This window comes from Choloepus didactylus, chromosome 1 (assembly GCF_015220235.1).
Source record: "Choloepus didactylus isolate mChoDid1 chromosome 1, mChoDid1.pri, whole genome shotgun sequence".
In the NCBI taxonomy this organism is placed as follows: Eukaryota; Metazoa; Chordata; class Mammalia; order Pilosa; family Megalonychidae; genus Choloepus; species Choloepus didactylus.
Window position 1 is genome coordinate 60,299,454 of NC_051307.1, and position 17,812 is coordinate 60,317,265.

Consider the following 17,812-nt stretch of genomic DNA (forward strand, 5'->3'; position numbering starts at 1 on the left):
GAATTTGGACTCATGCATATCCACAGTTGTGTGAGTCACTTTTACAAATCTGATAGTCAGAGACACCTCTCATTGATTCTGTTTCCCTAGAGAACCCTAACTAATTCAATTTGGTACCGGGAGTGGTTCTTGAGAAACAGAATCTTAAAATGGACTTTTACAATTTGTTTTCTACTCTGATTAGATTCAAAGGCACTGATGACTCTATTTCCAATAATCAAGAGGGCACTGACAGTCCATGGCAGGAGTTGGCAAAGGAGATATGCAAAATAGCACAGTTTGATTCTCCTAATCATACTTTAGTACAAAGCAAGGCTCTGGGTGACAGTGTTTTTGGCACCCTCACAGAGTTTTGCAGAATTAAGAGGTATAATGATGTTGGCTGGCTGCTCTTAGATACTCTTGATAAACTTGTAAGAGAAAGGGATGAGCTAAAGGCTTCAAATTCAAAACTTAAATGCTGCATGACAGATGTAAAGGTTTCTATGTGTGCCCTGAAAGAAAATCTTATTTCCTGTACCCACAGACTGGAAGTTTCTGAAAACCAAACAGAGACTCTCATTGTGTGAGTAGCAGATTTACAATGTAAACTAAAATCTCAACCTCTCAGGGTGTCTGCTGTTAAAGTAAAGGCATTGATTGGAAAAGAATGGGATCCAGAAACTTGGGATGGGGACATATGGATTGATAACAATGGCAGTGAGGACATTGGAACCCTGGATTCTGTTGAGTCATTGTTAGATTTACCTGTAGAGGGCTGTCCTGGGGAAAAGGCTCCCCCACCTCCAGTCTGCCCTAAAGAGCCTGCCATCCAACCCCCACCTAAAGAGATTAATCCTTCAGTGCCTGCTAATCCTGTAATCATCTCCCCTGAGGAAGCAGCCCTCACTCCTCTGTATGGAGAGATTAATACTGTTTTAAGAGATGAAAATGCAACAGAATGTCCTGAGGTAAATGGCTTGAGAGATAATTCTCTTTTCCTGACCCACCCCCACCACCAGTCTTTGCTTCAAGATCTATAACTAGGCTAAAGTCCCAACAGACCCCAAAGGGTGAGATAGAAAGTGTGATTCATGAAGAGGTACACTATACTCCAAAGGAACTGTATGAGTTTTCCAACTTATACAGACAGAAACAAGGGGAATGTGTGTGGAAATGGATATTAAGGGTGTGGGATAACGATGGAAGGAATATAAGGTTGTGTAGAGGGCGATTAAGGTAGCATGCATGAAGTCCACCTTCAGCTATGCCGGAGACGTGCAACATGGCCGCCAGGGCTGATACAATAATAGCTTAAGTTACCCTCAGCCTTCTTTACGGAAGTAGTTCACGCCAAAAGTGCTAGTTCGCGCCAAAAGTGCTAACCCTACATCTGCCATCCGCCCTAGCAACAGCAGCCACAAATCCTAGACCTCCACGAGCCCTTGCTAGCCACTTCCCCTTCTCCTAGAGTATATATGCTCTACCTCCTCAATAAAGATTTGCAGCTTGATCAGGATATTTGTCTTGCTGTTGTTCTTCATGTCTCTTGTCCCATACCATTCCTCCCTCACAGGATTTGGAGCCTCCGTTGATCGTCCCGCGGGTCGGGACAAGGTTGGATCAGGCTGAATTTACTGACGTGGGTCCACTAAGCAGAGATTCTGCATTCAATGTTGTAGCTCAAGGGGTTAGAAAATGTGTTAACAGTTTGTTTGGGTGGTTGGCTGAAACATGGATCAAAAGGTGGCCGGCATTACCAGAGGTTGAAATGACAGAACTGCCCTGGTACAATGTGGAGGAGGGGTTTCAAAGGCTTAGAGAGATTGGCATGTTAGAGTGGATTTATCATGGAAGACCTGCTCACACACTCCTGGAATGTCCAGAGGACACACCTTTTACCAGGACTGTAAGGCATAAATTTGTGAGACTAGCTCCATCATCCCTGAAGAACTCTGTAGTCGCCCTTCTGTGTAGGTCAGATATTACTGTAGGAACTGCAAACACTAAGCTGGAATCTTTAAGCACAATGGGGATAATTGGGTCCCGAGTCGGCAGAAGCCAAGTGGCTGCAGTTAATCACCACAGACAAGGTGGGTGTGGCTACCATAATGGAAAACAGGCTCAAAGCAGCAATCAAAATAATATGACTCACAGAGACTTATGGCATTGGCTAGTGGATCATGGAGTAACAAGTAGTAAAATAGATGGGTAGTCAACTAAATTCTTGTTTGAACTATATAGGCAGAAGAATTCTAGATCATGTGAACAAAAGTCTCCCTTGAATTATAAAAACAGAGAGTCATGGCCCCTTAATCAATTCCCAGACTTGAGACAGCTTACAGATCCAGAGCCCCTTGAATGAAGGGAAGGCCAGGTACCCTTGAGGAAGGACCCTGTTACACTGCCAAAAATTTATACCGATAATCTTCCTCCCAGCCTTCCCCAGGGGGACCTATGGCCTTTTACCAGGGTGACTGTGCATTGGGGAAAAGGAAATGATCAGATATTTTGTGGATTATTAGACACTGGTTCAGAAGTGACATTAATTCTCGGAGACCCAAAACATCACTCTGGTCCACCAGTCAGAGTTGGGGCTTATGGAGATCAGGTGATTGATGGAGTTTTAGCTCAGATCCATCTCACAGTGAGTCCAGTGGGTCCCTGGACCCATTCTGTAGTTATTTCCCCAGTGCCAGAATGCATAATTGAAACAGACAAACTCAGCAACTGGCAGAATCCTCACATTGGTTCCCTGACTTGTGGAGTGAGAGCTATTATGGTGGGAAAGGCCAAGTGAAAGCCACTAGAACTGCCCCTGCCTAGCAAAATAGTGAACCAGAAGCAATACTGGATTCCTGGAGGGGTTGCAGAGATTAATGCCACTCTTAAGGACTTGAAGGATGCAGGGGTGGTGATTCCCACCACATCCCCATTCAAGTCTCCTATTTGACCTGTGCAGAAAACAGATGGGTCTTGGAGGATGACTATGGATTATTGTAAGCTTAACCAGGTGGTGACTCCAATTGCAGCTGCTTTTCCAGATGTGGTATCATTGCTTGAGCAAATCAACACATCCCCTGGTACCTGGTATGAAGTTATTGATCTGGCAAATGCTTTTTTCTCAGTTGTTGTCAGTAAGGACCACCAAAAACAGTTTGCATTCAGCTGGCAAGGCCAGCAGTTTACATTCACTGTGCTACCTCAGGGTTATATCAACTCTTCAGCCCTATGTCATAATATTGTCCGCAGGGATCTTGATCATTTCTCCCTCCCACAAGACATCACACTGGTCCATTATATTGATGGTATCATGTTGATTGGACCTAGTGAGCAAGAAGTAACAATTACTCTATATTTGTTGTTAAGGTATTTGTGTGGCAGAGGATGGGAGATAAATCCAACAAAAATGCAGGGGCCTTCCACCTCAGTAAAATTTCTAGGTGTCCAGTGGTGTGGGGCCTGTTGAGATATTCCTTCTAAGGTGAAAGATAAGCTGTTGCATCTGGCCCCTCATATGACCAAAAAAGAGGCACAATGCTTAGTTGGCCTCTTTGGATTTTGGTGACAACATATTCCTCATTTAGGTGTGCTACTCTGGCCCATTTACTGAGTGGCCAGAAAAGCTTCTAGTTTTGAGTGGGGACTGGATAAAGATGAGGTTCTGCAACAGGTCCAGGCTGTTGTGCAAGCTGCTCTGCTGCTTGGACCATATGATCCAGCTGACCCAATGGTGGTGGAAGTGTCAGTGACAAATAGAGATGCTGTTTGGAGCCTTTGGCATGCTCCTATAAGAGAATCACAATGCAGGCCCTTAGGATTTTGGAATAAAGCTTTACCATCCTCTGCAGATAACTACTCTCCATTTGAGAAACAGCTGTTGGCCTGCCACTGGGCCTTAGTTGAGACAGAACACTTAACCATGGGCCACCAAGTTACCATGAAACCTGAGTTACCTATCATGTGTTGGGTATTGTCTGTCCCACCAAGCCATAAAGTTGGGTGTGCACAGCAGCACTCCATCATAAAATGGAAATGGTATATAGGATATAGAGCTTGAGCAGCTCCTGAAGGTACAAGTAAGTTACATGAGGAAGTGGCCCAAATGCCCATGGCTCCCACTCCTTCCACCTTACCTTCTCTTTCCCAGCCCACAGCTATGGCATCTTGGGGAGTTCCTTACAGTCAGTTGACTGAGGAAGAGAAAACTCAGTCCTGGTTTACAGATTGTTCTGCATGATTTTCAGGCACCAGCCAAGTGGACAGCTGCAGCACTGCAGCCCCTTTCTGGGATGTCCTTGAAGGACAGTGGTGAGGGGAAAACCCCACAGTGGGCAGAACTTTGAGCAGTGCACCTGGTTGTTCACTTTGCTTGGAAGGAGAATTGGCCAGAGGTGCATTTGTATACTGATTCCTGGGCTGTTGTTACTGGTTTGGCTGGATGGTCAGGAACTTGGAAGGAACATGATTGAAGATTGGTGACAAAGAAGTCTGGGGAAGGGGTATGTGGACAGATCTTTCTGAGTGGGCAAACAACATGAAGATATTTGTGTCCCATGTGAATGCTTACCAGAGGGTGACTTCAGCAGAAGAAGATTTTAATAATCAAGTGGATAAAATGACCCGTTTGTTGGATACCAATCAGCCTCTTTCCCTATCAAATCCTGTCATTGCCCAATGGGCTCATGAACAAAGTGGTCATGGCAGTAGGGACGGTGGTTATGCATGGGCTCAGCAACGTGGAATTCCACTCACTAAGGCTGACCTGGCTAGTCACTGCTGAGTGCCCAATCTGCCAGCAGCAGAGAGCCACACTCAGTCCCCGATATGGCGCTGTTCTAGTTTGCTAATGCTACCAGAATGCAACACACCAGAAATGGATTGGCTTTTATAAAAAGGGGTTTATTTGGTTACACAGTTACAGTCTTAAGGCCATAAAGTGTCCAAGGTAACACATCAACAATCGGGTACCTTCACTGGAGGATGGCCAATGGCATCCGGAAAACCTCTGTTACCTGGGAAGGCACATAGCTGGCATCTGCTCCAGAGTTCTTGTTTCAAAATGGCTTTCTCCCAGGACTTTCCTCTCTAGGCTTCAGCTTCTCTCCAAAATGTCACTCTCATTTGCTCTTGGGGTGTTTGTCCTCTCTTAGCTTCTCTGGAGCAAAAGTTGGCTTTCAAAGGCCATCCCCAAAATGTCTCTGTAAGCTGAAGCTCCACTCTCAGTTCCAGTGCATTCTTCAAAGTATCCCTCTTGGCTGTAGCTCCTCTTCAAAATGTCACTCACAGCTGCACTGAGTTCCCTCTGCCTGTCAGCTCATTTACATAGCTCCACTGATCAAGGCCCACCCTGAATGGGTGGGTCCACACTTCCATGGAAATATCTAATCAGTCATCACCCACAGCTGGGTGGGGCACATCTCCAAAGAAACACTCAAAGAAATCTAATCGACACTGATAATGTCTGCCCACACAAGATTACATCAAAGATAATGGCATTTGGAGGACATAATACATTCAAACTGGCACAGGCATCATTCTCCGAGGTGAACAGCCTGCTACCTGGTGGCAGGTTGATTACATTGAACCACTTCCATCATGGAAGGGGCAATGATTTGTTCTTACTGGAATAGACACATACTCTGGATATGGGTTTGCCTTCCCTGCACAACATGCTTCTGCCAAAACTACCGTCCTTTGACTTACAGAATGCCTTATCCACCATCATGTTATTCCACGCAGCATTGCTTAAGACCAAGGAACCCACTTCACAGCAAATGAAGTGAGGGAATGGGCACATGCTCATGGAATTCTGTGATCTTACTGTGTTCCCATCATCCAGAGGCAGCTGGGATGATAGAATGCTGGAATGGCCTGTTGAAGACTCAATTACAGTACCAGCTAGGTGGCAATACCTTGCAGAGTTGGGACAGTGTTCTCCAGGAGGCTGTGTATGCTCTGAATCAGTGTCCACTCTATGGTGCTGCTTCTCCCATAGCCAGGATTCATGGGTCCAGGAATCAAGGGGTGGAAACAGGAGTGGCACCACTCACTATCACTCCTAGTGATCCATTAGGTAAATTTTTGCTCCCTGTCACTGCAAGCTTAAGCTCTGCTGGTCTACAGGCCTTGGTTCCAAAACAAGGAGTGCTTCCACCAGGAAACACAACAATAATCCCATCAAACTGAAAGATAAGACTGCCACCTGGCCACTTTGGTCTTCTTATGACTCTGAATCAACAGGCAAGGAAGGGGATTATTGTACTGGCTGGACTGATTGATCCTGATTATCAAGGGGAAATAGCACTGCAACTACACACTGGAAGTAAAGAACAGTTTTCCTGGAATACAGGAGATCCCCTAGGGTGTCTCTTAGTATTACCATGCCCTGTCATTAAAGTCAATGGAAAATTGCTACAACCCAATCCAGGCAGGACTACCAATGGCCAAGAAACTTCAGGAATGAAGGTTTGGGTCACCCCACCAGGCAAAGAACCATGACCACTTGAAGTGCTTGCTGAGGGTAAAGGGAACATGGAATGGGTGGTGGAAGAAGGTACTGATAAATATGAACTACAGCCATGTGACCAGTTACAGAAATGAGGACTATGACTGCATGAATCTATTCTCCTTGTTTTGTTATGATTATGTTTGCATTTGTCTATAAAGCAAATATCTTTGCTTTCTTCTCTGTCTTATCCCCTCATCATATGTCATAACCTGTACTGTTCATTTTGCTGTATTTAAGCTAAAGGAAGTGAATTTTAAATCTAAATGTCACCCAAGGACTTGCACCCTATTCTGGAGAGATTTAGTGTGTTTCCAGTTGTATGCTGCACAGCAGAGTATTGTTAGTCAAAATATATGTCTGTTATTGTTATCTACTGAGAGATAAAGTATGGTTTTAGGTGATGTGTATAACTGCCAAGTTGACAAGGGGTGGACTGTGACGGTTAAGTTCATGTGTCAACTTGGCCAGCAGCTGCCTGGTCAAACAGTGGCCTAACAAATGCTGTGAGTATGTTTGTGGCTGGTTAATAAACCAACAGGCTGGTTTATTAAATCATCAGTCAATTGTCTGCAGCTGTGACTGATGACTCACCAAAGGATGTGTCTTCCACAATGAGAGAATGCAATTGGCTGGATTTAATTCAATTAATCAGTTGAAGACTTATAAGCGAGACAGTTAAAGGACCTTCACTTCTTCTTTGGCTGTCAGTGAAGCATTTCCTGAGGAGTTCATCCAAGTTGCTGGTTCATTTCCTGAGGAATTCATTGGACATCTTCCTTGGAGTTGACAGTTTGCTGACTGCTGTACAGAATTTGGACTTGTTCATACCCACAGTTGTGAGAGTCACTTTTACAGATCTGATATTTGGAGACACCTCTCATTTATCCTGTTTCTCTAGAGAACCCTAATAGACCTCTTAATTCCATAACAATCTTGTTTTTCTTTGATACCAACTTAACTTCAATAGGACACATAAACTATGTTCCTATACTCCTCCATTCCCCCACCTTTATATAGTTCTTGTCAAAAATTACATGTTTTACATTGAGTTCAAAACCACTGATTTGTCATTAGAATTTGTATATTTTATATCATGTAGGAAGTAAATAGTGGAGTCACAATTCAAAAATTATTGACTTCTATTTGTATTCCATTGTGGTCAGAGAATCTGCTTTGAATATATTCATTTTTTTTTTTGATTTATTGAGACTTGTTTTATGTCCCAGCATATGGTCCATTCTAGAGAAAAATGAGTGTTCTGGTGATTTGGGATTTAAGGTTCTATATATGTCTGTTGAAATTCTCTATATTTCTTTCTGCTTCCTTTGTTTCTCTGTTGGTAGGGCTCCCTTTGTATCTGAAGTAGGGAAGATCTTTTATTGGCAAACTCTCTCAGCATTTGCTTGTCTGTGAAAAATTTAAGCTCTCCCTCAAATTTGAAGGAGAGTTTTGCTGGATAAAGTATTCTTGGCTGGAAATTTTTACCTCTCAGAATTTTAAATATGTCATGCCACTGCCTTCTCACCTCCATGGTGGCCACTGTGTAGTCACTACATAAGACTAAGACTCTTACCGCTTTCAGAACTTGCTCTTTCTCTTCAGTATTTGACAGTCTGATCAGAATATGTCTCAGAGTGGGTTTATTTGGATTTATTCTATTTGGAGTTCACTGGGCATTTATGCTTTGTGTATTTATATTGTGTATAAGGTTGGGGAAGTTTTCCCCAACAATTTCTTTGAATACTCTTTCTAGACCTTTACCCTTCTCTTCTCCTTCTGGAACACAAATGAGTCTTAAATTTGAATGTTTTATTTTATCTATCATATTCCTGAGATCCATTTCAATTTTTTTTTTATTTTTCCCTTCATTCTTTCTTTTGTTCTTTCATTTTCTGTTCTGTGGACTTCTAGGACACTGAGTCGTGTTCAACTTCCTCTAATCTTGTATTATGAGTATCCAGAGTCTTTTTAATGTGGCCAACAGTTTCTTTTATTTCCATGAGATCTATTTTTTTTTTTATTTACTCTTGCAATTTCTTCCTTATGCTCTTATAGGGTCTTCTTTATTTCCCTTATATCCTGTGCCATGGTCTTCTTCATGTCCTTTATATCCTTTGCCATGTTTTCATTCCTTGATTGTAGTTCTTTGATTAATTGTGCCAAGTACTGTGTCTCTTCTGATATTATGATTTGGGTGTTTGAGATTTGGTTCTCCATATCATCTGGTTTTATCATATGCATTAAGATTTTCTGTTGTTTTTGGCCTCTTGGCATTTGCTTTGCTTGGTAGGGTTCTTTCAAGTTGTAAAAAAAAAAAAAAATACCAATCCAATTCTTCAGAAACACAAGTTGGTGGTGTACACTTTAACTAACCAGCCAATGGTGTCTGCAAGTCACCTATACCCCTCAAGTCAATTTTCCTCAACTTTGCCTTTGTGGTGTGTGGGGAAATGATTCTTGTGGGGTTCAGTTGGTGAACTCAGTTTGGGTGTGTTGTTGAGCTGTCCGCCCTGAATGTGGGGCATGTGTCTGGGTGATTAGGGAGGCAGGGCAGATTTAATATTCAAACCTCCTAGGTGTTCCCAGAGATTCAAGGCTGTTGCAAGAGTCTAAGCCTCCTTTTCAGTTTTGCCCAAGATTTTTTCTGTCACTGACCCACAAACCACCAGCATTGATGCAGCATCCCTGGGTTTTTGTGAATGGGTCCCCCTTCTCAGCTGTGATCTTCCAGGACCTCTGCTAAGGGAAGGCTGTACTATGTCACTAGTGCATGCCGTCCCTCAAGGGAAGCCCTGGGCCTCTGGGCCATGCAGGGGCATTCTCAGCCTGATGCAAAGATGCCTGGATGGGGTGTCTCAACCCCCCACCTTTTTGCACAGTTACTCCTTCCCAGCTCTGGGAGAACTGGTGCAGCTCTGGGCTGTGGGCACAGCCCTGGGCAGGAGTGTCTCCAGCCCACCAAGGAGCCAGCTGCAAGCAGGGGGATTTCTTTCACCTTTTGGATCTCCCCTCCACTCCAATGACCCTGAGGGAATCTGCAGAGGGCTGTCCTCCATGCCTGACACTGAGAGGTTGGCTCAGCCCACTCCTGCCATGCTTCACTGCACGGTTCCCACTGTTGCAACTGCAGCCGCTCCTGGGATTTTCCCTTTTTTTTTTAAAGAACCAGTCCATCTCCAAATGCCAACCTCCAGCTTCCCCACACCACAGTGCAGCCATGGGTCTTTCAGCTGGCTTACTCACTCATTTCAGAATGCAGACTCCCAGTTTCACCAAGTACATGGTCTCTGTGGTTCTAGACAATCTTTTCCAGCTGGTGCATCACTGAAACCAGTATATGGGGTCACTTTCTGGTTTTTATATAGTATTTTACATGGAGGTATTTTTTTGCCATCTCACCTAGCTGCCATCTTGGGTTCTCCAGATTGACTTTTATAAAGGGTGTTTATTTGGTTACCAAGTTAGAGTCTAAAGGAAATAAAGTGCCCAAGGTAAGGCATCAACAAATGGGTACCTTCACTGGATAAATGCCATTGGCAACTGGAAAACCTCTGTTAGCTGCTAAGGACTTGGTTGGTGCCTGCTTGCTCCCAGGTTGCATTCTTCAAAATGTTGCTCTTGTGTTCAAAGCTGTCTTCAAAATGTCTCTCTAAGCTGTAGCTGCTCCCAGGTCCTTCTGTTTGTGAGCCTTTATAAGGCTCCAGAAAACTAATCAAGAGGTGAACTGAGTTAGTGGGGCCACACCTTCATGGAAACAATCTAATCAAAGATATTACCCATATTTGGGTGGGTCACATCTCCATGGAAACAGCCTAATCCAAAGATTCTAACATAATCAACACTAATATGCCAGTCCCCACAAGATTGCATTAAAGAACTTGACATTTCAGGGGACATAATACATTCAAACTGGCACATTCCACTCCATGGACAGTAAAATGGAGTGCTCTTTCCATATACAAAATACATTCATCCCATTACAACATCATAAAAGCTTAAATCGTTTCAGTAACAAAGGTAAGTATAAGATCCTATCAAAATCATTTACAAGTATGGTCTGTCTGAAAGCAAACCTCCCCTCTAGTTGTAGAATTGTGAAATTTAAAACAAGTTATCTGTTGCCAATATATAAAGAAGGGACAGTCATAGGATAAACATTCTCATTTCCATAGGGAAAAACAGAAAGGAAAACTGGGATCAAGGACCAAAGCAGTTCTGAAAACCTGCAGGGCAAACTTCAGTAGAATTCAAAATCTGAGAGGTCATTTACAGAATGTTATTTTATCCTTGGGGCTTGAGAGAATAGGAGTCCAACCAAGGGACTTTGTGGCAGCCATTTTCTCTCCAAATGCTGGGGTGAGTTCTTCATCATATCCACACATTGGGGAGACCACTTTCTTGGCCTCACCCTCCTCAAGTATCAGGTCACCACCAGACTTTGTCTCTCTGGGGCAAAGGCTTTCCCCTCTCTGAACAGTGGGGTCATGGCCAGGCTCTCCTGAGGAATGTGCTCTACCCTCTCTGAGGCCTGTGGTGGCAGCATTCTTCTTGAGCATCTAGGCGGAAGGCCCCCCCATTGATCTCTGTGTCTAACTCACCCTTTCCATATGCATGGGCTCCTCTGTTTTCCTTGCCCAATACTGCTTTTTTTAATTGAATTCAGTTTTATTGAGACACACCCACTCACTACACAATCATCCATGGTGCATAATAAACCATTCACAGCACCACCACAGAGCTGTGCATTTATCACCCCAATTGACCCCTAAACACCTTCCCCATACCAGAAAGAATCATAACAAGAATAGAAAATAAAAGCAAAAAAGAACACACAAATCATTCCCCCACCCCCTCACTACCCTTCATCAAGTTTCTGTCCCCATCCCTCCACCCATCCACTCATACACTGGACAAAGGGAGTGTGATCCACAAGGGTCCCACAACCACACTGTCATCCCTTGCAAGCTATATTGACATACAATCATCCTCAAGAGTCAAGGCTACTGGGTTGGAGTTCAACAGCCTCAGACATTCAACTCTAGTCATTCCAACATATTAAAACCCAAAAAGTGTAATCTATATAGTGTGCAAGAATGTCTACCAGAGTGACCTCTCAATTCCAATTGAAATGTCTCAGCCTCTGAAACTCCACTTTGCTTCACCTTGCATCCCCTTTTTTGTCAAGAAGATGCTCCCAATCCCACAATGCCAGGTCCAGATTCATCCCCAAGAGCTATATCCTGCATTGTCAGAGAGATTTACACCCCTGGGAGTCTGGTCTTATGTAGAGGGGAGAGCAGCAACTTCACCTGTCAAGGTGGCTTAGCTAGAGAGAGAGGGCCACATCTGAGCAACAAAGAGGCACTCAGGGAGAGACTCTTAGGCACAACCCCAAATAGGTTCAGCCTCTCCCCTGAAGTAATGAGCTTCATAAGCCTGCCCAATACCTCTTGACTCCAGACCTTAACTTCCACGATTCTGTCCTTGAAGAAATTTTTTCCTTCAATTTGTTCCTTCTCCATCCCTCCAGACCAGACCATCAATGGTTCTGTCTATACAGACCTCCCAAATTTCTGTAGACTTGGCATGCAGTTTACAGGGGTTAAAACCACCAAAGTGTAGGACTTTCCACAAATCTTTTCTGGATAACTCTATCTCCAATCCTGGTTTGTACTGAAATGGTGGTCATGTTCCATGTTTGGTTAAATCCTCATGTGTGGCTGCAGTTTCTGTGGCCTAACTTTTTGGAAGTCCAGAATTTTCCAAACTACCAGTTTCTGGTTTCCTTGTACACAAGATTTCATTTCTCAGCTTATCTCTGTACTGTTGCATTTTACCATAAGCTGCAAGGAGAAACCAAGCTAAATCCTCCTTATGTCATCTGGAGATCTCCTCAGCTAAATATCCAAGCTCACCACTTTCAAATTCTGCCTTCCATCAGGCACCAGTACTCAATTTTGTCAAATTTTCCACCACATTAAAACAAGGATCACCTTTCTGCCACTTTGCAAGGACACATTCAAGATTTCTTTTCAAGGCCTCATTAGAAGTATCTTTAGAGTCCATATTTCTACCAACAGTCTCTTCAAGGCAGTCTAGGCCTTTTCTGTCAAGCTCCTCACAGTTCTTCCAGAATCTTCCCTTCATCCTTTCAAGGAGTCATTCCAACATATTTCATATTTGCAAACTCAGCAGTAACAGCACTCCACTCCTGGTACCAAAATCTATTCTGGTTTGCTAATGTTGCCATTTTGCAAAACACCAGAAATGGATTGGCTTTTATAAAGGGGAGTTATTTGGTTACAAAGGTAGAGACTTAAGGCCATAAATTGTCCAAGGTAAGGCATCACTGGAGAAAGGTCATTGGCATCTGGAAAACTTCTGTTAGCTGGGAAGGTTCATGGCTGGTGTCTGCTTGCTCCCAGGTTGTGTTCTTCAAAGTGTTGCTCTTGTCTTCAAAGCTGTCTTGGAAATGTCTCTCTAAGTTGCAGCTGCTCTCAGGTCCTTCTACTTGTGAGCCCTTATAGGGCTCCAGTAAACTAATCAAGACCCACACTGAATGGGTAGGGCCACACCTCCAAGGAAATAATCTAATCAAAGGTATTACCCAAGGTTTGGTGGGACACATCTCCATGGAAACACCATAATCCAAAGTTTCCAACCTAATCAACACTAATGCAATCTTGTCAGCCCCCACAAGATTACATTAAAGAACACAGTGTTCTGGGAGACATAATACATCCAAACTGGCACATATGGCTTTGTAATAAGTTTTAAGATCAGGAAGTGTCTGTCCTCAAATTTCATTTTTCATCTTCAAGATGGCTTTGGCTATTAAGGGTCCCTTATGCTTCCATATGAATTTGATGATTTTTTTTTCCATTTCTGAAAAGAAGGCTGTTGGAATTTTGATTGTGATTGCACTTAATCTGCATAATGCATTCACCTTGGGAATACCTTCCTCATAAAAGGGCTGATGCTCAACAAAAAGTCTTTCTTACCACCAGCTGGCTACAAAATCAAGAAACAAACATCTCAGGGAGTAAATCCCAGAGCAAACATCTGAAAATGTTAAAATGTACAGTGTACAACAAAAGAGTATAAGAAAAATGAAATAGGAAATGATGGCTCATCCAAAGGAAAAGAATAAAATTTCAGAAAACACCAATGAAACATATAAGAATGTGGACATACAGAACAAAGCTTTTTAAAAATAATCTTAATAATGCTAAAGGAATTGGAAAATACAGAGAGAGAAGTAAAGAAAATCAGGAAAACAATGAATGTGCAATAGGAGAGTCTTATTAAAGAGATAGAAATTTAAAAAGAACCAAACAGAACTACTAGATTTGAAGACCAGAATAACTGAAATGAAAAATGCCCAGGAGGGTTTCAAGAGCAGACTGGACCTGGCAGAAGAAAGAATCTGTGAACTCAAAGACAAGAACTTTGAGATGAGTCAGGCTGAGGAGAATTCAGAAACAAAGAATTATTAAAAGTGAAAATAATCTAAGACACCTTTGGACACCATCAAGCACACCAATATACAAATCATGGGAGTCCCAGAAGAAGAAAGGGAAGAAGAGGCAGAAGGAATAGTCAGAGAAATAAGAACATAGAATTTACCAAACTTAGCAAAAAAAACATGAATATGCATATCCATAAACCCAGAACTTTCTCCTTGTCCTTTGCATTTGATAGAGTGATCAATATATGATTGGGTGTATTTTTCTTCATGTTTATCCTATTTGGTGTTCTCTGAGTTTTTAGATGTGCATATTCACATCTACCGGTAAGTTGGGAAGTTCCTCGTCATAATATTGCTGGCTATTCCTTCTGCCTTTTTGCCTCTTTCTTCCCCTTTTGGAATTTTCATTTATATTATTTTGGTCTTCAACTTCAGTATCTCTGTTTGGTTACTTTTAAAAATGTCTGCCTCTTTGACTCCCAAATGTTCATTTATTGTTTTCTTTATATCCTTTAGTTATTTGTCTATGCTTTCCTTCAAAGACTTTCTTTGGTATGTCCACATTCTTGTCTTCTTTTTTCTGTTTTCTGAATTTTTATCCTCTTCCTTTGGATGGGCCATCATTTCCTGTTTGTTCATAATGTATTTTTTTGTTGTACACAGTATATTTTAATATTTAAAAATGTTTACTCTGAGATTTACTCCCTAGGGTGTCTGCTTCTTGATTTTGTAAACAGCTTGTGGTACAAAAGAGATTTTGTTGAGCTTCAGGCCTTTCATCAGGAAGATCTGTTCAGGATGAATTTAATGTTCAGAGTTTATGCTATTTTTCTTGGTCTCTGTCTTGTCACAGAATTTTGCTTGTTAGTTGTTTTGGAGTTCCCCTGTTTACAGGCATTTGGCTGCTTCTTCTACTTTTCATGAGACAGACCTCTCTGTTTCAGGTACTTGACATGGGCAAGTCTTTTTCCCAGACTATCTGCCTTTATAGATTTTTACAGTCCTTATGTTGTCTCAGGATACTTGGGCTTGGAAGGCAAATTCTGGAAGGAGAGTCCCTATGAAGAGGAATTCCCAAGTCAGTGTTTCTCAACCAAATCAGGCACAGGGACACACAAGTGGCACACATACTGGGTCCAAAGTGCTTTGGGGAAGGGATCAGGAAGGACTCCAAAATCTCTTCTGAGGTATCCCCAAATCTTAGCTTTCCTGGTCTAACAAATGCAGCCCTTAAGCTAACTGTCCCCCACAGCCCTGAGGAAGTGTTGCATCTTTAAATCTCCACCACATCTGCCCCCATCTGGGATGGTGTTAAAACAATGGCTACCAAGAGCTCTGTAGAGGGTGGGTTGAAACAATAGCTGCCCTCAGAAGTGAGATCCAGGAATTTGAATTCACTAATTAAAAGCCATGATCAGCAAATGACCATGACCACACCTGTTATTGGGGAAGAGGATTTTTACATTCTTTTCTGTCACCTGTAGCTCATCAGAGACTAGACACTGTAGTAACCTGCTTTGAGATGAGGAATGAGCGCTGATAACAGATGCCTGGAGTGAGGAATTTATAGTTCTGCCTCTTCCTTTGGCTTTTTCCTGGATGCTGTACAGTGTTCTTCTGGTCTCTGGAGGTTCAAAATAGTTGTCTTTGACAGTAGTTCCTTCCATTTTAATAGTTATTGTGGTGAGAGGACTGAGTCCTGCTGCTCCCTATTCTGCCATTTTCTCTGGAAGTCTATCTTCTTATATATTTTTTAAGTATTACCTTATATCATTAATTCTGAAGTTTTAGCCACCCTAGTTTAAATAGTTGGTGATTAAGTCATGAATCATGTGCCCCCCAAAAAGACATTTCTTAATCTTAGTCCACATTCTTTACAGTGTGATCCCATTTGTAAAAAGACCTTTGAAGGTGTTTTATCTGTTAATGTGTGGACTTATTTGTGAATACTCCTACTTAGATCGGAAATCCTATTTAGGTGCACTCAAACTGAATTTGGGGTGGCCTTAAGTCATCTTGTTAGAGGCTTCATAAAGAGATGGAATTTGTATGTGTTCAGGGAAGCCAGGAGACATAGAAGCCAGTCTGTTAGAGAAAGTCACAACAGATGAACATGCGACAGTGGCAAAGATGGTACCCATGGAACCCAAATGTTTCTGGCAAGTCAACATGAGAATGCTACTGATTTAGGTCGAAAGTTGGTCTTTCAAGACATATTAAATGTCTAGCCTTCTAACAAGTAAGCCAATAAATTGCTGTTTTTAAGCCAGCCAGGGTGTGGTCTTTGACATAGCAGCCCTGGTAAACTAAGACAATGTACATTTTATGATTAGGCCTTGGTGTTTCAAATTTGCAGGTCTTTCTTTATTCATGCAGTTCCCTCAAAAAACTACCCTTCCAATTTCCATTCACCCAGTAAAATACAATGTAACTGAAGGATTCATTTGAAATGAAACTCATTTTGAAAATCTTTCTTTCTTTCTCCTGGTCATTCTGATGCTCCTTCTTTATAATCCCAAGTAATATGATCATGTGCCTTTGTAATATTTATATCATCCGATGTTGTGTTCTTGTTAGTAATGTAAGCATCATTATAGAACTCTAGATTTTGGGCTTCTTGTTATGAATCATTTGTTATACCAAAGAACTTAGTCTCACCTCACACCCTGAATACCAAATGCCCATTGTCTTGTTTGAAGCCCTGTGTATTATAAATAATTAACACAGTTGAGATGAACTAAAATTTTAGCCGTCAATTCAGTAAGTAAGCACTGAGGATCTATGTCAGTTTGCTTGAGGAGCCCAAATGATGTATATCATGATTTCTTGTTAATCAAGGCTTTTATACGTGAAGTTGGAGGGACATACATGCCAACCCTGATGAAATGTCTAATATATTATGAAGGCAAGTAAGTGACATGTAGATAAAGAAGAGGGGAAATAAATTTCATCTAAAAGACCTGGGAAAGTCCTCATGGAAGATATCAGATATGAGATAAAAAATGAGTAGGACTGAGGGGAAGGAGAAGAAGAGAGAGGTATCTTAGGTGAGGCAAATATTATGAGGAATTTGACTGTGACAGGAGAGAGGCATTGCACAGAGGAACAGTGAATTGATGCATGTAGCCAAGTGGCCTGATGGGAGAGGGAGAAAGCAAGTTTCAGACTGACAGTGTATTATCTGGAATACAAAATAAAGAAATCAGATTTGTTTGAAAAGTAATGGGGGACCATTAAGAATTCTTGAGGAGAATTCTTGAATATAATTTTTGTTCAATAATTACACAAATATTTTCTGAGCACCAAAAAGTGCCAGATACTATTCAATTTGTTAAGAATGTTGGAAAAAATAATATAGATATACATTCTTCCCTCTTCTCCTATGTGCTAATTGTGGTATAGGAAAGGGATGATGATTTATAGATGTAACAGAAAGTAACTAAAAAGCATTTTGAGGAGTGATTAGTGATATAAAGTGAAAATCAATGTAAGAAACTGTAAGAGCAGCTGAGTGACCAAAAAAGGTGAAAAATCTCAGTAATTCATAGATGGTCCTAAATAGTAGTACCAGAATTATTACAAAGATGGCTTTTTAAGACATGGGGACAGGCTCACTCACAGGGTGAAGAAGTCAGTGATGCTGGTTGAACCCATCAAAACTTTTAGTCTCCTTCCCACCAAATCACAATTCTTTCATAAACCATATTAATCCTACTTCCTACAGTATGTGGTTAAAGAAGCCTGAGACTGATCTCTGCCAATTTTAGATTTTATGAACAGAATGCTGAGCAGGATAAGAAAAATGAGATCTAATACTTTAGCAATGTCATCATATCATACACTAGTGAGGGTCA